The sequence below is a fragment of the Macrotis lagotis genome, chromosome 3 (genome assembly GCF_037893015.1).
Source record: "Macrotis lagotis isolate mMagLag1 chromosome 3, bilby.v1.9.chrom.fasta, whole genome shotgun sequence".
In the NCBI taxonomy this organism is placed as follows: domain Eukaryota; kingdom Metazoa; phylum Chordata; class Mammalia; order Peramelemorphia; family Peramelidae; genus Macrotis; species Macrotis lagotis.
This window is the reverse complement of record NC_133660.1, coordinates 95,715,746-95,742,871: the sequence shown is the minus strand read 5'-3', so window position 1 is coordinate 95,742,871 and position 27,126 is coordinate 95,715,746.

Below are 27,126 nucleotides of genomic sequence, written 5' to 3'. Positions count from 1 at the left end.
CATGGGAAGTTATGAACTAATTTATAGTGAAGTGAGCGGAATCAATTATTTTGTTATTGATTGCTTTGGTTATCTCACGAAGATCTCATAATAACATTAATAATTTAATAAACATTTATTCTGGGTAACTAGGATGATCATTCTTGGTCCAAAAGAAAAAATAACAAAATTAACTCCTATCTTTTTACCAGAGGACAAGAGAATGTGTGTAACATTTCATACCTTTTGTCTGCCTCCCATTCCTCGTCTGTAAAATTGAGATAATAATTGAAGGGTTCTTGTGAGGATATAATGAAATAGTATTTGTAAAGTTCTTTGCAAACTTTGAAATGCTATATAAATGCTAGTTTTCATCATCATCATCTGACCTAAAAAGAAAAGGCATAAAGGAACTCATTTAAATATATATGCATATGTGTATATGAATATATTTTTTCTGTATTTAAGAGTCAGTATAGTGCATTCAAAATATACTCTAAATGGAGGCAAAGAATGCAGCATCATGACATTAATATCAACAGCCTTTTCCTTGGTTTGCTCATCTGCAGAATGATAATAACTATAGTGCTGTTTCACAGGATTGCATTGAGGTTCAAATCAAATGGTATATGTTAAATATTTTTAAATGCTACTAAAAGTCATGTGTTGTTGACTTGTTGCTGCTGCTACTACTGTTGCTTTTCTTAGCCTTACCTTTATAACCTTAAGCAATAATTTTATCTTTCTAGCCTCAGTATAATCATTGGTCCCTTAAAGTCTTCAAAGCTTCAATGTTCCAAATATCACCCAAAATGATTTAGACTTTTGGATATATTAAAATACATATATTTAAGTTATTGCTGTTTCTCATATGAAAAAACAATCAAAAGAAATCATTGTTTTTGACTCATTTTACTTCAAATTGAAACTAAAAGGGAAAGATAAACATTCTTCAAGAATTAAACTGAATATTAACAAATTGTTTTTTTAGGTTTTTGCAAGGGAGATGAAGTGGCTTGCCCAAGGCCAAACAGCTAGGTAATTATTAATTGTATGAGACCGTATTTGAACCCAGGTACTCCTGACTCCAGAGCTGGTGCTTTATCCACTGTGCCACCTAGCCGCCCCCATTAACAAATTTTGAAAACACTTTTTAAAGTCATAAGTTTATTTTTTTATTTTGTTTTTGCTTTTCACAAAATGCAAATATCATCTGTGGAAGAATAGGGATTGACAAACAATCAAAGAAAAATATGTAGGAAAGTAGAGATCTATCCTTTGTCTAGATATTTTTATTTCTGTAATCACATTAGAAAATGGGAGTCAGCATCCACAGAAATCATCATGAGATAGTAGAGGTACTAAAGTAAAGAGTTTTGAATAGGATAGAAGGTAAAAAGTGCTAGTTCTGAAATCAGAGGACCTGGGTTTAATTTTTTTTTTTCTAATAGTTATTGAGTGAAATTTGTTTTAAAAAGATCATTCAACCTCTGGGTCCCAGTTGTGCCATTTGTAAAGTCTGGAGTTTGGATTAGTTAGCATCGAAGATTTCTTCCTTGGATTCCATAAAGTACTTCCTGGTGGAACTAACCTGGAATTGATAGAATGATCATAATATTGATATTTTTGATGTTTTGACATTGCCTTTCTCCTTATTTGAATAAAATGATATTTGAAAAAACTTTTTTAGTCTGTAGCACACATAAAAACAAGGATCTAGCTATTCTCTTCAATTAAATCTAGCCAAACAGAATCAAGTTGGTGTGTATTTTCCTCTCCCCATGTCTTACTCTAAACCATCAAAATGATGATATTCAGTCAAAGTGCACAGTCTTCAAATCATCAGCCTGACCATGTTGTGACTGATACCTCCTTTCTCTTAGCAGAGAATCAGGTTAACATTATGGTCACAGTTAGGTAGGGGCAGCTAGGAGGTGCAATGGGTAGAGCAACAGCACTGGAGTCAGGAGGACCTGAGTTCAAATCCAGAATCAGGCAATAAATAATTACTTATGACCTTGGGCAAATCACTTAACAACATTGCCTTATAAAAATATACAAAAAAGCAAAAAAACAAACAAACAAGCAAACAAACAAAAAAAGAACAGAACAGTGTGGTCAACAGAGCAACTATGTGCTATATGATTGGGAAATACAAGCTAGTTGGCTAAATACATATAATTCTCTTAGCTTCACTTTCCTCCTCTGTAAACAAAGAGAGTTATACTAGAAAATCACTAAAACTCTTCCCAATTGTAGATCCTATATTACTGTAAAAGAATGAATTTTAAAAGAACATTGAAAAGAGAATTTGGAATATACAGTCAATTCTAGGGTTATTTGCTGTATAGTAGATGAATATAAATTCAGTCTTTGAGAATCATAATAAAAAGAATTCAGATAACAAAATTTTTTTGAAGAGTACAGTTTGACTTGAGGTATAGTTAGAATAGAAAATGATGAAGTATACACCTTGAATTTGGTATTTGAAGAAAATAGGTAAAGAGATGGCAGGTAATAAATAGATGATTGATGAATAGATAGTTCCAGGAACTAAGTAAGCAGTAAATATATACTTATTTAGTTGATTGATTGCCTAAATCCTTGTTTGATGGAAAACAGCAACAATTGAAGAAAGACTTGCATAAGCTGTAGTATATGAAGGAAATGGAACACTTTTGAGTAATAAGAAATAACAAACAAGACTTCAGAAAAATCTGAAAAGATTTGTTTGAACTTATGTAAAATGAAATGAGGAGAACCACAAAAACAATATATACAGTAACAGAACCATCACCAGAAATGACTCAGGTTTTATCAGTAACACTAATATGAAGCATACATGAAGGAAGATATCCATTTCCAAAAAGATGTAATAGACTGAATACAAATCAAAGCATGTGCTTTTTATTGCTCTATTCTTATTCATTTTTTATTTCTTTTGATGTTTCGTCTCAAACACCTGAGAGTAATATGAAAATAAGGAAAAAGAAAATAATTGAAATTCAAAATCTTATGAAAATGAATATTAAAAATTCTCACTATTTGGGGAAAAATATTTCCAAAGATTTAAAAACCAAAGAAAGAAAGATAGGAAAAACAACAAAGCAGAAACCAAGAAAGAAGTTATAGCAATTCATTTGCATAGTAATTAGGCTTCATTTGGGTTCAATTTCTTTTATTTTTTAGCAAACATTTTCATTAATATTACATATAAAAATCATCTCTTTTGGTTCTATTGGATCTTTAACAGTTGAAGATATCACATGAATCTAAAACATAATAGAAAACACAAAATAAATCAATTTAATTTCACACAACATGGGAAAACTATTTTATTTTATTAATGCATTCCAAAGACAGAATATGTACAATGCAAAAACATTTTTCTATACTGAATATCATGCCATTTGTTCCTTAAATGCTACAATTCATCTTTCTAGAAGTTCTTTAGCTGATTACTTTTCTCTTAAAAACTCTTGGAATTATGATGGATAAAGGCTTTGTCCCATATGAGTAAGGGCCTTTCTGAATTCCCTCCTCCCTTGTACAGTCTATACGACCCTAGACATAACTTTTTACTGCTCCAGGCAAGGCACTATGAGGATAATTAGTAGAATAACTAAATTGTCCAATTGCATTGGTAGGGAATGTTTGATCACCAATAAAATAATTGAGTCCCACCAAAATATGTTTAAATGGTTTTATACTATAGTCAAAAACCCTAGAGTATCAGTGATAAGCCACAGTTCAGATTAAGGAATGTTTTGTTATATGGGCCTTTTCTTAAACTAAAAGACTATTTCTTTACAGAATATATCATTTAAAAGTCATTATTGATTATACAACAAAATCCCAGAAGAAACACAAAAGCCTGCATGGAAGCCCAGTCATTTCCTCATGGAGTATAAATGACACTCCTTGAAATTGCTTATGTATGCAGACATAAGAGTGCACTTAGTAGCTGTAATTACAGCTTTTACAGCACTCTAATTAAACACCACATCTATCATCTATATTGTCTGCTTAGCTGGAAATGGTATAAATCAGTTTGAAGAAAAACAGACAGTAAGTTGTTTCTCCTTTCCCACCTGCTGATTTTTATAGTAAACAAGCAAGGGCCCTAGGAAGGAAAAAATCTTCCAGGATCAAAAAGTGGTAAAGGATGTGATTTCCTGGTCCCTTCTCAGCTCATGGAGAAAAAAACCCAACACCTATTTATATGATATAATTAGAAGAGATTGGATATTATTTTTTCCAGCACTGAAATGTATCCTCTTATTTTAACGATATTTTCTCTACTTTTAGAGTAAAGTCCTTCTCAATATTATACATTAAATGGAGTGGGAAGACATATAAAAAGTTCCAAATTCTAATTTCATTTGACACCAACATTTACTTTAAATATGAGTAGTTTCTTTTTCATATAAAATTTTCTATCCCACCTCCATGTCTTTAGACAGGTATTCCCCTTTGTTGTAGATGCATGGCTGTCTTACCTCTACCTTAGAGAAGGCAGATAAATCTATTTTTTTTCCATCATAGTACAGTTCCAAATATGAGAACTTACCTCTCCCAAGTCCCTTGCTGTTAGACCTGTTATCTTTTTTTTTCATTCTAATATCCCCAGAATTTAACACAGAGCCTGGTACCTAGTAGACACTTAATAATAGTGATTTTTGACTGAATGACTTTTTCAGATTTCATATATATATATGTATGTATGTATGTATACACACACACACACACATATATATATATATATATACATATATATATATTTAATGTTTACTTATCTTTGCTACCTCCCAACTGAATAAAACTTCCTTGAATCTAGTTTTTCCTTTCTCTTTTAGGTACTTCATAAATATTTGCTTAAACTAAAATTGAATTGAACTGAATGTTACCTTCTTTATCTGGTCATCATTTTCTCTTATTTTAAAAAGAAAGTAAAGGAAATGACAAATCATACTTCTATATTTTCCAATAATAGGTTTTATACTTCCCTTCCGCTTTTTTATCAAAGAGTCTTCAAGTAATTTTCCAACATTAATCTTCTTCCCTTGCTGGGAGGGAAATAAAGGATACATTAGTCAGTAACATCAGATGGTTGATATTGGCCCCCAAAGATGCAATAAAATGGCACCATGGGCCTCACTGTATATGACTATTTTATATATTCCCTGGGGCTCCAATTATATTGGTCTGAAGGCTTTCTAGATTACTAAGTCTGCCTGGACACACATCTGAGACTTGAGAGGAGTAGAAATGGCATGATTTTTCATAATCAGAGTTAGAATATGATATATAAATTGCAATGTGAAACAACATTTTTCTGAGAAAGGAAAAAACCTGCTTTTCCTTTTTTCCTTTTGTCACCCACCATTACTCTTTGACATCAACTTTTCCTTGAAGTATTTATCACAGGCAAGAAGGAGGTTTCTTTGTGAGGGGAAAGCCCTAGTCAATATTTCTCAGTTCACTCCATAGTGTGAGCATTAGTAGAAGTCCCAGATAAAAGAGAGCTCCAATAATTTTCTCCACCTAATGCTCTTTTCTATTACCAGAAGGAAGGTGGCATAGAATGAGTCATGATTTAAGGAGTTCATTAAGTCTATAACGGTGGGTAGCTAGACAATGAAGTAAGTATGTGCTGGAATTGGAGCTCAGTAAAAACTGGATCCGAACCCTGATTCAGATGTTAACATGTGACCTGGTTCAACTCAATTAACCTTTATTTGCATGTTTCCTCATATGTCAAATAAGTTTAATTATTTGTTTTGAAGGTTTGAAATGAGAATTCAAGGAGATAAAATATGTAAAACTCTTTGAAAATTTTAAAAATTATCATAATTATTAGTAACATTTTTATTATTTTCATCATCATCCTCAGTCATACATTAACTCCAATGACCCCTTGAGTTGATCGCTGAAGCCCTGGGAAACAGAAAAGGAGCACACAATTTCTTAGATGCACCTTGAAATAAAGTTACCTGAGACTTAGTAAGGCAAGTATGGAAGCCTACTTTATTGACTCCAGTCAAATCTCTCCTGAACTGTTGGTGAGTTCTCTCAAAGTCTGTTCACAGGTGGGGTCAAGCATGGATCTGGAGACTGGTAGAACAGCAGCAAATGGAAAGCAAGGATTTTGCCAACCTGACCCATGGAACATTACATGAGAGGAGGCGATGAGTGTGAGAGCATAAGATCCTTCCAACAGCAGGTTCATCTGCCTCTCAATTCCTGCCTAGCTCAAATGGAACAGACAATGTCATAGGCCTATCTAGTACTTTAGACTTTTCTCTCCTTCCTCTTCTGAAGCCTACAAGAGATAAATACAAGAAGAATCAACAAGAGAGAATGACTCTGCATAAAAAGTGTAATCGCAGAAATGCCCTTTTATTCTTCAAATATGCCTTAATCCAAATCATCCTTCATTATTTCAAATTGATTAAACACTATTTCATTCAGTATTGTTTGATTTACTAACGAGAAAGGGAAGCAGTTCTTATGATCCATCATTTCTATTTTGAAATCCTTTGCCTCAGCCTTTCCCACCCATATATACCTCTCTTTCTATTCACACCCTCCTTCCAATTAAGCCAATAAAAAGTGATGCACATTGGAAAGAGTACTGAATTTAGAGGAAGCTCTCCAATGACTCAAAATCCTTAATGATGAATGTTGAAGTATGTCATGTCTTCTTAATTTTTCTTCATGTGCTGATTGAAAAAATAAGATACTGACTTCCATTAAGTTTGACTTGTGACTCAAATGAAATTGAGTAATCTTTTGCATTTTTCTATTTATTTATAGGTTTAGAATTAGTCTCAATTTGTACTGGGATTTCTTTACAATGTAGGGGAAAAAGTGAGAGGAACAAGGTTCAAATCAAGTGATTTAATCTCTGTGGTCCCCATTTTCCTCAATAGCAAAACTCTGTTTTATTTCAGTTTATCAGAGATATAAACTCTCAGCTACCTTTAATCTGTAAATCAGTGATCCTGTATCAATGGTTTGAATCCCATCCCAGCAACTTCTAACTTATAGAACCTTGGAAAAGTCATTTTCTTCCTTAATGTTTTTCAACACTAAAACCGTTTTTATTGGAATTGGATGAGATTGTCTTCTAAATTTCATTACAAATCTAAATCTATGAAGTACAATTTATCACTTCTTCTGCATGAAGTGGATCTCCTGAGGTTTTTAATTTAACCTCAAAACCAAAGGAGCTAATAAATTCATCAAGAAAATGAAGAGAAAGAGATACTCAAGATGTTTCATTGCTAGTCAGGATTCGGGAATGGAACATAAATCATCCAACAGAGGAAACTGAAAGTTATTTGACTCATAGAAAATGTCAGAGTATTGTTATAAAACTAAGAGAGGGGAGAATATCCAGAAAGAAATATAGGAGATCACTGAGATAAATATAGAACAAATTTTATGTTTATGTTAGATGTTTAATAGTAACAGGATTTATAGCATTTGAGTTTAGATTGAAATCTAGAAGAGTTTTATACTAAATAAGGTGAATCACCTGCACTTCATAGATGTAGAACCAGAAGGGAACTGGGAGCTGGGTCTTATCCCTTTATTACTGATGAGTAACTATAGTAAAGAACCATGCAAAGATTTCTCAAACTGATCAAGGATTCATATCCAGGACATAGGATCATTATCTATCTTTCTAACTATCTATCTAGATGTATATATGCACATGCATTTATATATATATATATATATATGTATATATATACATATATATATATATAATATGACTGATATTTCAACTGCTAAATGTGGTTTTTCTAACTATTTCTCCATCTTGATATAATTTTCTCTATTAATGAACCCTTCCTTTTGCTCCTGAATACTCTCTCCTCCCTTGACTTTTATGACAGTACTCCATCTAGGTTCTGCTACCCATTTCTCTGTTCTGCCTTAATTATCTCTGAAAATAATTTCTATTTGCTACTCCCTAAAACATGGGTGTCCCCAAAGTTCTGACACTGTTCTATTTTCTCTTTGTCTATACTCATTGACTTAATCAGTTCTCATTGTTTCAGTGACCATTTCTGCATGGCTTATTACAAAATCTACATTCTCTCCTCAAGTTCCTTCTTGAACTGTAGTTGTCCTATTCCAAAGGCATGTCAAATTCAAGATGTTTTTAAAATGAAGCCTTTCTCATCCTTCTTTAATTCTGTTGAACAAACCATCATTTTTCTAGTTACTCAAGTTCACAAACTTGAAATCATTTTTAGTTTGTTTCTTCTTCATCACCTTCCCAACTTATATCCAAACAACTTCTGAGTCTTCTTGTTTCTCCTTTGTCTTAATAAAGATTTAAAAGAAATAATACATGACATCAAGTTAACTTTAATAAAGGGATACGATTATGATAAATAAAGGTAATCAAGGAGACTGGAAACAGGTCAAGTCTGCTAGAGTATGAGATCAAATTGGACAAGTAGGGCCAGTGATTAAGGATAATGAGAAAGGATCCTGAACTTGAGTGCTATTGTTGATTCATGTTGGGTTGGAGTGGAATGAGGATGGGGGAAGGGTGGGGCACATTGGTGAGGAACTGGGAGCTAATTAACTACGTTCAAACTCTATTCCAGAGGGAAAGGTGTCCGTCTTCTCCCAACCTCTTCACAGCAGAAGAAACAAAAAGTTGAAAATTCTGTGAGTCCTTACCCCAAGCAAATAAATTAGCATGGCCCTCAATCTCACTGAACATACATTGAAATTGTGGTATCTTTTCCTTTTTCTACTTCAATTTGGCAATCTCCCAAATTTCAATTATTATCTTTTCACCTCCTGTGCTACTTGTTGGATGACATCATCACTTCATAAACTCACTTATAGCATTCAGAATAATGTAGTCTGAAGCATAATTAATATGCAATCATTGCTGAGAAGAGACACACTGCCCTTATCTTTATGATCATGTGAGAATGGAGGGGTGAGTAACAGTAGAGTTTCTGAAGATTAGGGTTTACAACAAAGGAAAAGTGTGATGAATGTCTTTTTTTTTCACTGATAACAGCACAAACTTTTTTTTGTAGTATAGTGTAAAGAATCCTATGTTGGAATTTCCAAATTTTGGTGTGGGAGGTTGGGAACTTGATACTGAGAAGTTGTAGTAATGGTAACTTATATTTATTTACATTCTAGAAGTTTAAGTTTTGAAAAAATATATTTAAGCATTCTCTTATTTGATCCTGACAACAACTCTATGAAATTAACAGTAAAACTATCATTAGATGGAGAAACTGAAGTACAGTTAGGATTTAATTTATTCTTATTTGCATGGTTAATAAATGGAGAATCTTAGAATTGAAGCCAAGTCCTAGGTAGGATGTCAAGTACATTATTGTCTACTATATACCATCGTGTCTCTTCATTGGAATCATGACTTTTTTTTTTATCTTGCTCTTTAATCCAGTTCTGTCCTTTCACATATTTTTAATGTCAGCATTTATTTAGTATCTGTTATATGCTAGGCAATGGGTTAAGCATTAAGGATACAAAAAGAGGACAAAGATTGTAAAGGAGCTCAAGTCCTACTGGAAAAACAGATATACAAATGTATACACAATTTACAAATATGAACATATATGTCAAATTTTCTAAGTACAAATGTTAAATAATTATCAGATACTGAGTAGAATTAAGTGGGATTGGATCAGTCTTCCCATAAAAAAATAGTATTTCAGTTTGGTCTTAAGGAAAACCTGAGTAGCTGAAGTGAATGGGGGTAGAGTTTCCCAGACACGGGGGATATTCAGAGAAAATTTTCCAAACAATAAAATTTCGTGTTAGTGGGACAGTCAATGGATCAAAGTGTGTTGAGGAATAAGTTGTAAAAAGAAGGAAAAAATAGTAAGTTATGAAGGGTTTTGCAGGTTATAATCACTTGTTCACAGAGAAGCATTAGCTAGAAGTCTTAGCAATATTTTTAACCTTAAAATGTTATTGGAAAATATGTACTTTTAAAAAGATATTCATATTTTAAAACAAGTGAAGGGCAACATCATGACAACTAATACCTTATTCTTCCAAATGGAAATCTTAATGGTAATTTCAAAGAAGTGTCAGAGACAGATTCACATGTATTAAAAATGGGGCTTAAAATTTTGTATTTTTGATAGACATGTAAAAGATTTAAATTCTTGAAATAACATTCCTTATTTTTTCTAACTAAAAGCAAAGATTATTCATGACCTTAAGAATGACTAGAAATTCACTGTCAAAGAAAAGTAAGTAATTTCAGCTCAAATTAAGCCAAATAAGAGAAAAACTACTTTGAACATTTTTTAATGGAATAGAAAATGTCACAAAATGTAAAGCAGCGTTCAAGATGGAAAGAGAATTTCGAACTCCAAGTCAGAAAGTTGTAGGTTCAAGCCCTGTCTCTACTACACACCTACTGTGTGATTCTCCTAAAGTTGCATCCTTACTTCTGCTCGTTATTCCTATTCATTCACAAGGCAGTCACTTGCCAAATACTATTTTTACCTCAATAACATAGTATCATGGAGTCATAGAATTTGAGATTTTAAGGAACCTGAGGAGTCAACAATACCAGCCCTTCCTGGATTGCATGGTATGACAGCAAATAGAACATGACTGGCATCTCTTCATTTATCTTCACCACATAGCTATAGTTCAGCTGATTACTGAGACTGTAGCTGTAATTTCCTGCTTTATATTCATAATTACTAGAACTGATTGACATATGCTGATAGGTATAGACAGGTAGGTAGAGTAGTGGATAGAGTTATATGCTTAAAGTTAGAAAAACTCATTTTTTTGAGTTCTAATATCATCTCAAACACTTGCGAACTGTGTGACCCTGGGCAAATCACTCAACCTCAGTTTGACTCAGTTTCCCTATCTGTAAAATGACCTAAGGAAATACCAAACCACTCCAGTATCTTAGCCAAGAAAACTTCAAATGAGAACATTTAGAGTTGCATATAAGTGAAAAGTAAGAAAAAAATAAAATAATTTGTCCTCAGAACACATGTAACTGTGATTCTAAGTCATCTGCTGGGGAACCATGATTTTGAAATATGAAGGATTTTCTATTGGAAGATGAGTTAGGAGAAAGACTAATAAGCTTTTAAAACACTAAGACAAATGTCAGGAAGGAATTCCAGCCTAACAGCTTCTAAAGAGATAAATATATGCTCAGAGAGGAAAAAACAAACAAACAAAATTTTTTTAATGAAAGAAAGATTTTTTTTATTTTGAATTTTACATTTTTTCCACTAATTTTGATTTCCTCCACCCACTCCCCAGAGAGGGCAGTCAGTTAGTTTTTACACTGTTTTCATGGTAAACATTGATTTAAGTCAGATGTGATGTGAGAGAAATCATGTCATTAAGGAAGAAAAATAAAGTATAAGAGATAGTAAAATTGCATGATAAGATAACAGGTTGTTTGTTTGGTTTTTTTTTAAATAAAGGTAATAGTCTTTGTTCAAACTCCACAATTCTTTCTCAGGATATAGGTGATAGTCTCAATCTCAGATACCCCCCAAATTGCACCAGATTGTTGCTCTAATGGAATGAGCAAGTCCATTAAGGTTGATTATCACCCCCATGTTGCTGTTGGGTTGTACAATGTTTTCCTGATTCTGCTCATCTCACTCAGCATCAGTTCAAACAAATCCTTCCAGGCTTCCTTGAAATTCCATCCCTCCTCGTTTCTAATAGAACAATAGAACATACATATACCACAGTGTGTTAAGTCATTCCCCAAATGAAGGACATTCACTTAATTTCTAATTCTTCACCACCACAAACAGGGCTTCTATGAAGATTTTTATACAAGTGATGTTTTTACCCTTTTTTCATGATTTCTCAGGGTATAGCTTCAGAAGTGGTATTGCTGGATCAAAGGGTATACACATTTTTTATTGCCCTTTGTCTCTAATTCCAAAGTGCTCTCCAGTAAGGTTGAACCAGTTCACACCTCCACCAACAATATATTACTGTCCCATATTTCCAACATTCTTTCCAACATTGATCATTTCTGGTCATATTGGACAGTCCGAGAGGTATGACGTGGTATCTCAGAGATGCTTTAATTTGCATTTCTCTAATAAGTAATAATTTAAACTATTTTTCATATGATTGTGAATTACTTTGTTTTCCTCATCTTAAATTGCCTTTCCATATCCTTAGACCATTTGTCAATTGGACAATGACTTTTTTTTAAAATTTGACTCAGTTTTCTGTATTTTTTAGAAATGAGTCCATTGTCAGAAATACTAGTTGCAAAAATTGTTGCCGAATTTACTACATTTTTTTTATCTTGGTTACAGTGGTTTTGTCTGTGTGAAAGACTTTTAATTTAATGAAAACAAAATGGTCTACTTTGTTTTTTGATGCTGCTCTCCATTTCTTCCTTGGTAAAACTTTTTTCTGCTCTATAGGTCTGACAGGTAAACTATTACTTCCTTTCATAGTTTGCTTATAATATTGTCTTTTATGTCTAAATCCAATGCCCATTTAGATCTTATCTTGGGATAGGGTGTGAGGTGATGGTCTAATCTAAGTTTCTGCAATACTAACTTCCAATTTTCCCAACAGTTTTTATCAGAGAGAGAGAGTTTTTATCCCATTAGCTGGACTCTTTGGATTTATCAAAGAGCAGCTTACTGTAATCATTTCCTTCACCTAGTCTATTCCACTGATCTACCACCCTATTTCTTAGTCAATACCAGATAGTTTTGATAATTGATTCTATATAATATAATTTTAGATCTGGTAGGGATAAGCCACCTTCTTTTCCATTTTTTCAATAAATCCCTGGAAATTCTCGTCTTTTATTTCTCCATATAAATTTACTTACAATGTTTTTCTAACTCATTAAAGTAGTTTTTTGGAATATTGATAGGTAGCTCACTAAAATGGTTATCATACAATTGTCATTTTTATATTTGCTTGACCTATCCATGAGCAGCTAATATTTGCACAGTTAGTTAAATCTGATTTGATTTGTGTGAGAAGTGTTTTGTAATTGCTTTCAAAAAGTTTCTGATTCTGCCTTGGCAGGTAGACTCCCAAGTATTTTATATTGTCTTAAGTTAGTTTAAATGGGATTTCCATTTGTAGGTCATTCTTCTTCAAATTACTAGTCATATGTAGAAATGCTGAGGATTTATGGGAGTTTATTTTATATCCTCCAACTTTGCTAAAGGTGCTGTTTACAGAAGTGGTATTTTTAGATGATTGTGGGGGATTCTCTAGGTATACCATCATGTCATCTGCAAAGAGTGAAAATTTTCATTCTCAGTTCGAATCCCTTCATAAATTTCTTTTTCTTCACTTATTGCTGCAGCTAACATTTCTAATACAATAGTGAATAGTAGTGGTGATCATGGACATTTTCGTTTCAACCCTGATTTCATTGGAAATACCTCTATCCTATCCCAATTACATATAATGTTTGTTGGTGGATTCAAATAGATAATGCTTATTATTCTAAGGAAGAATCCATTTATTCATACTGTCTCTAGTGTTTTTAGTAGGAATGGGTGCTGTATTATGTCAAAAACATTTTCAAAATTGTAAATACATCTTTCTGAGATCACAATGAAATAAAAGTCATATGCAATATTAGGCCAAGGAGATATACACGCAGAACAAATTGGAAACTGAATAACCTCATTTTAAAAAATGAGTGGACCAAAAAAACAAATTATAGAAAGAATTAACCATTTTATCCTAGATAATGATAATAATGAAACAACATACCAAAACTTATGGGATTCAGTCAAAACAACTCTCAGGGGATATATTGTAGCTCTAAATGCTTACATGAATAAATTGGAGAAAGAGGAAATCAATGAGCTAAATATGCAACTAAAAAAGTAGAGAAAGAACAAATCAAAAGTCTCCAATTAAATACCAAACTAGAAATTCTAAAAATTAAAGGAGAAATCAATAAAATCAAAGGCAAAAAACTATAGGATTAATAAATAAAACCAAAACTTGGTATTATGAAAAATCCAATAAAATTGATAAACCTCCAGTCAATTTGATTAAAAAAAGAAAGAGGAAAACCAAATTGCTAGTATCATAAATGAAAAAGGTGAACTCACACCAATGAGGAGGAAATTAAAGTAATACTTCAAAATTATTTTGCCCAACTCTATGCCAATAAATTTAACAATCTAAGTGAAATGGATGAATATTTACAAAAATATAAGTTGCCCAGGTTAAATGAAGTAGAAATTAAATACCTAAACAACCCTTTCTCAGAAAAAGAAATTCAGCAAGCAATCACTGACCTCCTTAAAAAAAATCTCCAGGGCCTGATGGATTCACAAGCGAATTCTACCAAACATTTAAGGAACAATTGGTTCCAATTCTATATAAACTCTTTGGAAAAATAGGTAAAGACGGAACTTTGGCTAACTCTTTCTATGAAAGCAATTTGGTGCTGTTACCTAAACCAGGAAGAGTTAAAACAGAGAAAGAAAATTATAGACCTATTTCCCTGATGAATATAGATGCAAAAATCTTAAATAAAATCTTAGCAAAATGATTACAACAAGTTATCACTAGGATAATACATTATGATCAAATAGGATTTATTCCAGGAATGCAGGGTTGGTTCAATATTAGGAAAACTGTTAGTATACTCAATTATATCAACAACAAACCAATCAGAAATCATATAATCATATCAATAGATGTTGTAAAAGCCTTTGACAAAATACAACATCCATTCCTATTAAAAACAGTAGAAAGTGTAGGAATAAATGGACTGTTCCATAAAATAATTAGCAGTATCTATCTGAAACCTTTAATGATCATTATATTCAATGGGGAGAAGCTAGAGGCATTCCCAATAAGATCAGGGGTGAAACAAGGATCCCCATTATCACCGTTACTATTCAATATTATATTAGAAATGTTAGCATTAGCAATTAGAGAAGAAAAAGTAATTGAAGGAATTAGAATTGGGAAGAAGAAACAAAACTCCCACTCTTTGCAGATGACTTGATGGTCTACCTAGAAAATCCCAAGAAATTATCCAAAAAACAACTGGAAACAATTAGCAATTTTAGCAAAGTTGCAGGTTATAAAATAAACCCTCATAAATCCTCAACTTTTCTATATATGTCTAGCAAGATACAGCAGGAAGAGCTAAAAAGAGAAATCCCATTTAAAGTAACCTCAGGCAATATAAAATACTTGGGAGTCTATTTGCCAAGACAGACTCAGAATCTTTTTGAAAATAATTATAAAACACTTCTCACAAAAATTAAATCAAATTTAGATAACTGGGCAAATATCAGCTGCTCATGGATAGGTAGTGCTAATATAATAAAAAATGACAATTCTACCAAAACTAAACTCTCTGTTTAGTGCCCTACCACTTAAAATTCCAAAGTATTACTTCAATGAGTTAGAAAAAATTGTAAATAAATTCATATGGAGAAATAAAAAGTCAACAATTGCCAGGAGCTTAAAGAAAAAAAAGTGCACAAGAAGTTGGCTTAGCCCTACTGGATCTAAAATTATATTATAAAGCAGCAGTCATCCAAACTGTTTGGTATTGGCTAAGAAATAGAGTGTTGGACCAGTGGAATAGACTAGGTGCAAAAGCAGAAGATGATTATAGTAATCAGCTGTTTGATAAACCCAAAGACTCCAGCCATTGGGATAAAAAAAAATCCCTCTTTGACAAAAAAAAACTGCTGGGATAATTGGAAGTTAATATGGAAGAAACTTAGATTAGAGCAACACCCAACACCCTTTAACAAGATAAGATCCAAATGGTTACAGGACTTAGACATAAAAAAACAATACTATAAGCAAATTAGAATATCAAGGACTAGTTTACTTGTCAGATCTATGGAAAGGGGAGCAGTTTATGACTAAGGAATAGTTCGGGAGAACATCACCAAGAACCCATTAGATTATTTTGATTACATTAAATTAAAAAGTTTTTGCACAGATAAAACCACTGTAACTAAGATCAAAAGCAATGTAGTAAATTGGGAAACAATCTTTACAACTAATGATTATTACAAAGGACTCATTTCTAAAATATACAGAGAACTGAGTCATATTTTTAAAACAAAACTCCATTTCCCCAATTGACAAATGGTCAAAGGATATGCAAATGCAATTTACAGATGAGGAGATCAAAGCGATTCACAGGCATATGAAAAAATGCTCTAAATCATTAATTATTAGAGAAATGCAAATTAAAGCTTCCCTGAGGTACCACCTCATACCTCTCAGATTGGCCAATATGACCAGGAAGGATAATGATCATTGTTGGAAGGGTTTTGGGAAATCTGGGATACTATTACACTGTTGGTGGAGCTGTGAATACATTCAACCCTTCTGGAGAGCTATTTGGAAATAAGCCAAAAGGGCAATAAAAATGTGCATACCCTTTGTCCCAGAAATACCACTACTCTGTCTATATCTTGGAGAGATGATGAAAAATGGTAAAAATATTCCTTGTACAAAAATAGTTATAGCAGCCCCGTTTGTGGTGGCAAAGAATTGGAAATCAAGTAAATGTCCTTCAATTGGGGAATGGCTTAGCAAACTGTGGTATATGTATGTCATGGAACACTATTGTTCTATTAGAAACCAGAAGGGATGGGATTTCAGGGAAGCTTGGAGGGATTTGCATGAACTGATGCTGAATGAGATGAGAAGAACCAGAAAAACACTGTACATCCTAACAGCAACATGGGAGTGATGTTCAACCTTGAAGGACTTGCTCATTCCATCAGTGCAACAATCGGGAGCAATTTCAGGCTGTCTGCCAGGGAGAGTGCCATTTGTATCCAGATAAGGAGCTGTGGAGTATGAACAAAGTTCAAGGACTATCTCATGAAATTTAGAAAAAAACACTTATATCTTATTGTCTGATCTCTAAGGATATGATTTGTCTCTCATTACACCCAATTTGGACCAAGGTACAACATGGAAACAAAGTAAATACTGACAGATTGCTTTCCGTGGGGGAGTAGGGGCATGGAGGTAAGATTGGGGGGAAAATTGTAAAAGTTAAATAATATCTTTAATAAAAATTTATAAAAAATGAATTAAGAATCTAAAGCCAAAAAAACCTTTTTCAGCATCTATTGATATAACAATTTGATTTATGATATATTTGTTATTGATATTTTTGCATCTTTATTCATCAAGGAGATTAGGGAGATAGGTGTATAATTTTCTTTCTCTGTTTTAACTCTTCCTGATTAGGTATCGGCACCATATTGGTGCCACAGAAAGATTTAGGCAAAGTTCTCTGTTTACCTATTTTTCCAAATATTTTATATGAAATTGGAACCAGTAGTTTCTTAAGTAGTAGATAGAATTCACGTGTGAATCCATATAGCCCCCGACATTTTCTCTTAGGAAATTCAATAATGGGTTGTTGAATTTCTTTTTCTGAGATGGGGTTATATAGGTATTTAATTTCCTCTTTAACATTGGAAACTTACATTTTTTTAAATGTTCATCCATTTCGCTTAGATTATCAAATTTATTGGCATCGAGTTGGGCAAAATAATTCTGAAATATTACTTTAATTTCTGCCTCATTGGTGGTGAGTTCATTTTTTTTTTCATTTATGATACTCGCATTTTGGTTTGATTCTTTCATGTATTTAATCAAATTGACCAGACCCATTTTATTGGTTTTTCCATAAAAACAACTTTTGGTTTGATTTATTAGTTCAATAATTTTCATGTTTTTGATTTTATTATTTCTCCTTTAATTTTTAGATTTTCTAATTTAGTATTTAATTGGAGATTTTTAATTTTTCCTTTCTCTAATTTCTTTAATTTCATATTTAGTCCATTGAGTTCCTTGTTCTCTTATTTAATCATATGAGCTTGTAAAGATATAATATATCCCCTGACAGTTGCCTTGAGTGTATCCCATAAATTTTGGTTTGTAGCTATTGCCATTATCTAGAATGAAATATTTAATTCTTTCTATAATTTGTTCTTTGATCCACTCATTCTTTAAAATTAGGTTACTTAGTTTCCAATTAATTGTGATTTTTATTGCATTATGATCTGAGAAAGATGTATCCTTTATTTCTTGCTTTCTTCAATTGATCACTAGGGTTTTATGCCCTAGTACATGATCAATTTTTGGGTAAGTGCCATGTACTGCAATCAAAAAAAGTATATTCCTTTCTATCCCCAATTAATTTCCCCCATAGGTCTATCATATCCAGGGTTTTTTTTTTTTTTAGGTTGTTGCAAGGTAAATGGGGTTAAGTGGCTTGCCAAAGGCCACACAGCTAGGTAATTATTAAGTGTCTTAGACCGGATTTGAACCCAGGTACTCCTGACTCCAAGGCCAGTGCTTTATCCCCTATGACACCTAGCCACCCCAAAATGTAGGTTTTCTAATAATCTGTTTACCTCCTTAACTTCCTTCTTTGGTGCTATTCATCTAAATCTGAGAGTGCAAGGTTGAGGTCTCCCACTAGTAGAGTTTTGCTGTCTATGTCTTCCTGTAACTCCTTCAACTTCTCTAAGAATTTGGATGCTATACCATTGGTTGTATACGTATTCAGTATTGAAATTACTTTATTGTCTATGCTACCTTTTAGGAGGATATAATTTCTTTGCTTATCTCTTCTAACTATATCTATTTTTCAGTTGCTTTGTCTGAAATAAGGATTACTACTGCTTTATTTTACTTAAGTTGAAGCAAAATATATTTAGCTCCCAACTTTTTCCTTCACTCTATATGTATCTCTGTGTTTCAAATGAGTTTCTTGTAAGGAGAATATTGTAGGATTCTAGCTTTTAATCCACTGCTATTTGCTTATATTTTAAAGGTGAGTTTATCCAATTCACATTAAAACTTATATTTACTAAATCTTTATTTCCCTTCTTGCAGTTCCTCTGTTTGCATTTTTCCCTTTTTCCACTTTATCCATATTCCCCAGTATTCTGTTTCCAAACAGCACCATCTTCAGTTTGTTTTCCCTCCAATATCCAACTTACTCCCCTTTCACCTTTCCCTTTTTTCCTTCCCTTCCTTTTGTTAGTACCCCTTTTCCTCCCCCTCCCCATCTCCCCTTTTACTACTTGTAAGTTAAGATGAATTTCTCCTTTTTCCTGTTTCATGAAAAATTTTTAATATTTTATAAAGATTTTATTTTTTTGAGTTTTGCAATTTTTCCCCTAATCTTACTTCCCTCCCCCACCCCCCATAGAATGCAATTTGCCAATCTTTACATTGTTTCCATAGTATACATTGATCTAAATTGAATGTGATGAGAGAGGAAATCATATCCTTAAGGAAGAAAGAGATAGCAAGATAAGACAGTAAGATATCAGTTTTTTTTTTCCTAAATTAAAGTTAACAGTCCTTGGTCTTTGTCCAAACTTCACAGTCCTTTCTCTGCATACAGATGGTATTCTCCATTGCAGACAACCCCAAATTGTCCTTGATTGTTGCACTGATAAAATTCTTAACTTAACTGACTGTTTTCATGTTACCTTTAAGTCAGATCTGATGAGAGTAAGATTAAGGAGTTTCTGACCTCTTTACTTCTTCCATTTATTGCAATAGTTCCTTTGTACCTCTTAATATTTTGAGATGTAACCCATTCAAACTCCTCTATCCTCCCATCTCCTTAATGCCCCCCTTTCTATGGAGGTATTATTCTTAAGTCATTCTGTCTGAGTCCCAGAAAAGTTATGAGTGTCCAACACTTCTGGCTAAGTATATTCTCTCATAGGGTTACAAATCTGTAGAGTATTAGAATCTTTATATAGTCAGTTTCTTCTTATTGGATAGCAGTTTTTTTTTTCTTTAATCTTTTTGTTTAACCTTTTCATGTGTCTCTTGAAACTACTGTTTGATGTCCAAATTTTCTGTTTAGCCTTTTCATCAGGAAATGTTGGAAGTCTCCCATTTTGTTACCTGTTCATCTTGTCCTCTGGAAGAGAAGGCTTAGCTTTGCCATATAGTGGATTATTTTGGTTGCATTCCACTCTCCCTTGCTCTTCAGAATATCTCATTCCAGGCTCTTTGAACCCTTAATGTTGATAGAGTCAGGTCCTGGGTAATCCTTACTATGGCTCCATGACATTTATATTCTATCTGATCTGGAATTTGGCCACAATATTCCTTGGTGTTTTCATTTTAGGATCCCTTTCTGCAGTGGATTGATGTATTGTTTCAAAAACGATTTTGCCCTCTTTTTCCATGATATCGGGGAAGTTTTCCATCACTAAATCCTGTAATATTAAGTCCATACCTTTTTTCTCTTAATTGTTTTCAGGAAGACAAATAATTCTTAGGTTGTCTCTTGTTGAGTTATTCTCGAGGTCAATGATTTTGCTGATGAGGTATTTTACATTTTTTTTATCTTTTGGTTTTGTTTAACAGAATCTTGTTGTATCATGAAATCATTAGTTTTCATAGATTCCATTCTATTTTTAGAGAAGCATTTTCTTCATTTACCTTTTGCAATTCATTTTCAAATTTGGCAATTCTATTTTTGAAGGAGTTTTCCATTTGCCCAGTTTAGTTTTGAGAGAATTATTTTCTCTTTTGCATTTTCCCAATTGAGGATGTGAGAGAATAATTCTCATTTTGTATTTTTCCAATTTTATTTTGCAAGGTTTTTTTTCTTGTGAGTTGTTGACTTTATCTTGTAAGGTGTTAGTTTTTCTCTTGAATATCTTTTCCCAGTTTTTCAGTTGATTTTTAAACTCCTTGCTGATTTGTTCAAGGAAGTCTTTCTGGGCTGGAGATCAACTCATATTCTCCTCAGAAGTTCCGGATCTCTCTGGGTTAGTATCTGTGCTTACAAAGTAATTCTCAATGCCCCCCCTTTTCATTGGCCTTTCTTTATTTTCCTAGGCTCTTGTGTTGGAGGAGGGGCTGACTCTCAGGGGTTTAGCATTGAGATCCCTAGAGGCCTGTTCACTTGGCTTAATAACTCCAAAGGAATTGGCCAGTAGGGGTTGCTGGTTGCTTTCTCAGGTGTATTTCAGCGCTCTCCCTTGGCCTGGAGGGAGTGCTGGACAGTAACAGGGTCTGAATTGCCCTTGACCAATATAGGCTAGGTCCTGGTGTAGGTAGTTAATCTCACTTTCAACTGAGTGAGCTCTGCTGCTCATACCTGAGCCTGAGCAGCTTGGGGGAGGGGAAGTTTCTATTTTTCCTTGGATTTCTGAGAAGAGGACTCCACTAAATGTATGGAGCTCAGGGCCCCTGAGTCCCAGAATGATGTCTATCCATGCTTTGCAGCTCTGTGCTGAAACTTACCCACCAGCCCGGCTGGTACTCACCAAGACCTCCACTGCTCCAGCGCATGATTCCATGGCTAAATTTGGTCCTTGGACCCACCACTCACCAAAACCTCCAGGGCCTTAGGTCCTTTGCCTTCACCCCACCACTGCTGCACCTTCTCTAGCTAGCTGCTTGCTAGTCTTGGTTCGCCCATAGGCCCTTGAGACAGACCTTTTGATAGGTATTCTTCTCCTAGCTTTTCTTTCTGGGCATTGTGATTAGTATTTCTGTTAAGAAGTTTCGTTCATGTTATTTTTTAGGGGAAACCAGGAGATCTTAGTTCAGTGCCTGCCTACTCTCCACCATCTTAGTTGGAAGTCCACCAGGAAAGGTGTAAAGAATCTCCAGTGTCCTCTATTGTCTCACCCCTTCTAGTTCTTAAAGGACTAGATTATGGTGGAATGTTACCAGGAGAAAAATAATGACAATTTAGTTAGGGTTGATTTAACCAAAAGATTAGAATTTAAAGAAATGATCTATTTTTAAGATTTTTTTAAAGACAGTAGATACCCAGCTATATACGTTTTAGCCTACTAAGAACAGCTATTATTTGGCATTGATCTAGAATTTTAATTTCACAGTATGTTTTATTATGTGTAGTCATACTTCTTACAACTGTCTTCTGAGCTAGCTCATTATCATCAAATATATTTTACAGTTGAGGTAATAAGGGCACAGAGAGGTTAAATGATTTGCTAAGGGTCTCACAGTGAATCAGTGGTGCAAAAAGGATTAATACTTAATGCTCAGGGCCAAACAACAATTTAATTCCAGAATGAAAATTATTATAACGCCGACTTCTACTCTTCTGTTTTCCTCTTGAGTTATGCTTATCCTTAAGTGACTCTCTATCTTATTAGTGATCTCTCCCCCTCCCCCCTGTGTCTGTCTGTTTCTGTTTCTGTTTCTGTCTCTCTATCTGTCTCTGTCTCTGTTTCTCTCTCTCTGCTTGTCTCTGTCTCTCTCTGTCTCTGTCTGTCTCTGTCTCTCTCTCTCTCTCTCTCTCTCTCTCTCTCTCTCTCTCTCTCTCTCTGGATTGAGCATCACTGGCCCTGCACAGTCAGTGAATTCAATTCCAGTCTCAGAAACTTGAAATTTTTGAGCTGTGTAATCCTGGGAAAGACACTTAAACCAGATTGCTTTGTATCCAGGGCCATCTTCAGTTATCCTGATGACTTCAGAGTGGAAAATGAGGCTGGTGACTTTGCACAGCACTCTCTCTCTCAAATCCAATTCACATTCATATCATGTCATCACATCCCTGGTGGTATGGTCTTCTTTGAGAACAAAGAATATATAACAAAAACTATATATATATATATATATATATATATATATATACACACATATATATAAATATATATTTATATATATATATAGTTTATGTTTGGATGCATATATGCATATATGTCTTTATAACAGACATGTGTGTATATTTATTTATAAAACAATATATGCATAAATGTATATATGTATATATATATATATATATATACAGAGAGAGAGAGAGAGAGAGAGATGATTTGTAACTTTGAGGACTTGGTTCTACTTCTGCATCTATAGTGCTCACTCTCTCCCTTAATATCCCTAGTCCTTTTTTGTCATCTGTAAAATGGGGAGAATTGAACTAAGGAGTGCATAAATTCTTTTTTAGCTCTAAATCTATGATACTTTACTCATTATAACCCCTTTTAATAAAAATTTGAGTTTTTAAAAAAGTGAAGAACCACAGCTATTTTAGTCAGAATGCAATAAACAAACATCAGTTACACATATATCTTGTTTACTTTCTAATTTGTTAATTTTCAAAACTTATAATATTGAAATATTCTCACCCAAGATTTTAGAAAAGAAATGACAGTGTATTTGGGAGAGACCTAGGTGTGAATCCTGCTCCTAAGACTTTTGGAACTGTATGATCATGAACAATCTGAGATTAAGGTTTCACTATTTAAAATGGGCATAATAATGCCTATACAATTGTATTTAAAATCATTTCTTTAAGATACCCTAATATCCAAGGGATAGATTAGTCAATAAACATTTATTAAATGTCTCTTACATATTTCAAACACTGTTAAATACAAGAGGTGCAAAGAAAGACAAAAAGTGCCCTCGAGGGATTCAAAGTATAACCTAAAATTTGCTATTAATATGTGTTTCAAAAAAAATCCAGAGTGGCAGCTAGGTAGTGCAGTGGATAGAGCATAGGTCCTGGAGTCAGGAGTACCTGAGTTCAAATTTGACCTTAGCCACTTCATAATCACCTGTGTAGCCTTGGGGAAGTGGCCTTGGGCAAGTCACTTTATCTCATTGCCTTGGGGAAAAAAAAACAAATCCACCAATCCAAACTTAAGAATCCATGCCCTGGAACCTCACAACAATCATGTCAGTTAGGTATTATCATTGTCCCCATCTTAAGGACAAAGAAACCTAACATTAGAGATCAAGTGACATGAGCAGACACCTATAGACACCTGGTCCACAAAAATTCATTTCAACAATTCAATTTGTCAAACATGTACTAAATACTTACCAAGTACTTGATACTATTCTAAGTATTTGTGTCATTTGAGCCAGTGAAAATCAATTAGACTGGGCATGACCCCATCCTCATAGGATCCTTATAAAACTTGTGTGGTTGTTTAGTCATTCCAAACTGTTTATGGGCCCATTTGGGGTTTTCTTGGTGAAGATGCTAGAGTGGTTTGCCATTTCCTTCTTCAGTTCATTTTACAAATGAGGAAACTGAGGCAAATAGGGTACTATGACTTGCCCAGGGTCACAAATCTAGTAAGTGTCCTAGGACAGATTTGAATTCAGGTCTTCATGGATTTAGCACCTTTCCACTGTGTCACCTATCTGTCCATATGACTTATAGACTAGATATTACCAGCTCCTTTCCCATATGGTCCTCATTCCCACTCCTTCCTAACCTCTTTCTGGATAAGCCAGTTTCTCTTTAACTGTGTTTTTATTTTCCTCATTCCTTATTAAGTAATTAAGAAAATGCTCTCATTTCATTGGTTCCAACTATCCTCCTATAGATAAGAAAACAATCTCCTAATATGGCTATGCTGACTTTTTCTAAAATGTCTTATTTTGAGTCCTAAGAGGCACTAAGTTTGCATCTATGTTATTGATGCCTCCCCCCCCCCCATAGACTATATGTGCTCTCTGCTAAGGCATGACCAAAAACTGACAATTTCCTATTGATATCTTTTCTCCTGTCCCTCTTAGGAGTTAACAAAAAAGTTTTCTTCAGTTATTACAGTGAAGGTGCTGTCTCTCTTCATTTGAACTCCCTTAATACTACAGGATACAAGGATGAAAAATTCAACATTCTTAACTTCAAGTTGCATAGAACCTCATTTGGAGAAGATAATATATATTCAAATAATTCTTGGGATACTGTCAGTTACAGTAGTCTTATGTGAATAACCCATGACAAGTTATAACAATTTCAAAACTATTCCCATTTTGTGGAAGAGGGAATTGAGTATAAGAATAAATAAATGACTTAACCATGGTCATACAAATAAATAATAGAATCAAGCATTAGATTCTCAATTTAGTGATGCTAAGTTCTATTTATTTTCATGTGACCTCGATCAAGTAATTTACTTATTCCTATATGCAATTCACTCATCATCAAAATGGGAATAATACTGGCTATGTATGAAGATTCATTGAAAAATATTTAAAACACATTATACCTATGTTTATAACTTGTCACAAGTTATTCAACTGAGACTAGAGATAGAATGTAGAGCAAAATATGCTCATCCAAAATAATCAATTAAAGAAAAAATATTTTCCTGATTGTCTCCATCACATTCTCACCTCTGTTCTTTCCGGGAAAGTGTACATGTGTTCTCCTTACAAGAATGAAAACTTCTTGAGTGTAGGGACTTTCCTGTTTATGCTTGTTTCCCCAGACCTAATATCATGCCTAGCACAAATAAATCACTAATAATAATCTGTCTACCCTTCTCTCCATCTAGCTATTCATCCTTTTATCCATCTATTATCAATCTTTCTATTTATCGTCTTTCATCTTTTGTCTATCATCTCCATCTCTCTCCCTCTCTCCCTCTCTCCTTCTCTCTCTCTCTCTCTCTCTCTCTCTCTCTCTCTCTCTCTCTCTCTCTCTCTCTCTCCCTCCTTCCATCCAAGCATTATTTTGGACAGTTTCTAGATCATTCTCATTTATGAGATCTGAAATAATTTAATGCAATAGAAATTGCGAAAGGGTACTATATTTGCAATTTTTACCAACCACTTGCTTATTTCCCGAAAAAAATAATATAGACCAAATGCCATCAGTGGCCTCTGATTGTTTGCCTGCTTGTGTGACAGTTTCAAGACATATTCCAAGATTACCCAATAAGAAAATTGGGTGAGACAGTGTTAAATTGAATTCATTTTCATTGTTTTGTCAGTTGAATCTAGAGTCATTGTCATCTTCTACTGTGTTGAGCAGTCATGCAATTAAGAGAAACAGCCTTTGGAAAACAAGCAAACAAACATGTTTTGTATTAATGGGACAAAAAGAGATTCCTCACTCTGACAAGAGCCAGCTTTGGTAGTTACTTGCTAGGCATACCATTCAAGATCCAAGGATTTACTAGAGACAAGGCATGTTAGAGAGAAATAATTAAGCTGTTTAACTATTGTTTAATTACTAATTATTTGTTTATTAATAATGTATCTTTCACATTCATCTATGGGGCTGACAATTTAAGTATTATTCTTTTATTCCAGATTGGAAACCAGGTAGACAGATTAAGACACTTAAATTCTTAATGACGAATTTCAGATATTTGGTGTTTTAACTCCATATCCAGAAGCTTACTCCTTCTAAATTCCATTTGTTCCACTAAGATGACTAGCAATTTGATGTCCTCTTTTCCTTATCAGCTTAAATTCATAAAAATAGTAATATTAATTACAAACCAATGAATACATTTTTTGAAGTTCTTTAGGGTGAGTTTTTCACATTAAACTTTGAGTTTAGTATTGCATGCATTATCACTTCCATTTTTCAGATGAGGAAACTGATGTTTAGAAAGGGAAAATGACTAAGACCTATTTACATTATTACGAAGTGTTAGAACTGTAATTTGAAATCATGTCTTCTAAGTAAAATCTTATTCCACTAGAGTGCCTTTAATTATAAGTATTGCTAGATACCTATAATGAACATAATAAAGTTTCTATTGTAAACTCAAAAACAGTGGATATGTTTCATGATCTCCTCCCCCCCCAAAAAATCTCAGTTTCATGGTAATTATTTCAAATAAAGAGCTAGTTTCTCTTAATGCAGTAACCAAAATAGTTCCTATATGTGTCTCTTCAAATAATCTGCTGAAGTCTTGGTAATTCCTTGAGGATTTAATAGTAATGCAAATTATCATGTTCAAGTCTTATTACTGTCAAGGGCATCCTAATGCTCCCAGTCACCATGGTTTGCAGCCTAGGTGACTTCTTTACCTGCTCAATCTCCCACTTCTCCCTCCCCAATATTCAGTCTTTTACCAGATGCTATTGATTCTACCATCTTAGCTATGTACTGATTCTCTGACACCATAACTTCCCAGATACAAAATCCTCATCTGACATCTTGATTTTTGCATTAGCTTTCTAGTTGGTTATCCTGCCTCAGCTCTCTTTCCAATCCAACTTATTCTCCTCTCAACTGTCAAACTGATTTTCTTAAAATACAGGTATAACCAGATCAGTCTTTTTCCCTCTCACATAATTCACTAAATTTATGTGACTCCTTAACAATCTCAGGGTCAGGATCCTGTTTGGCATTGT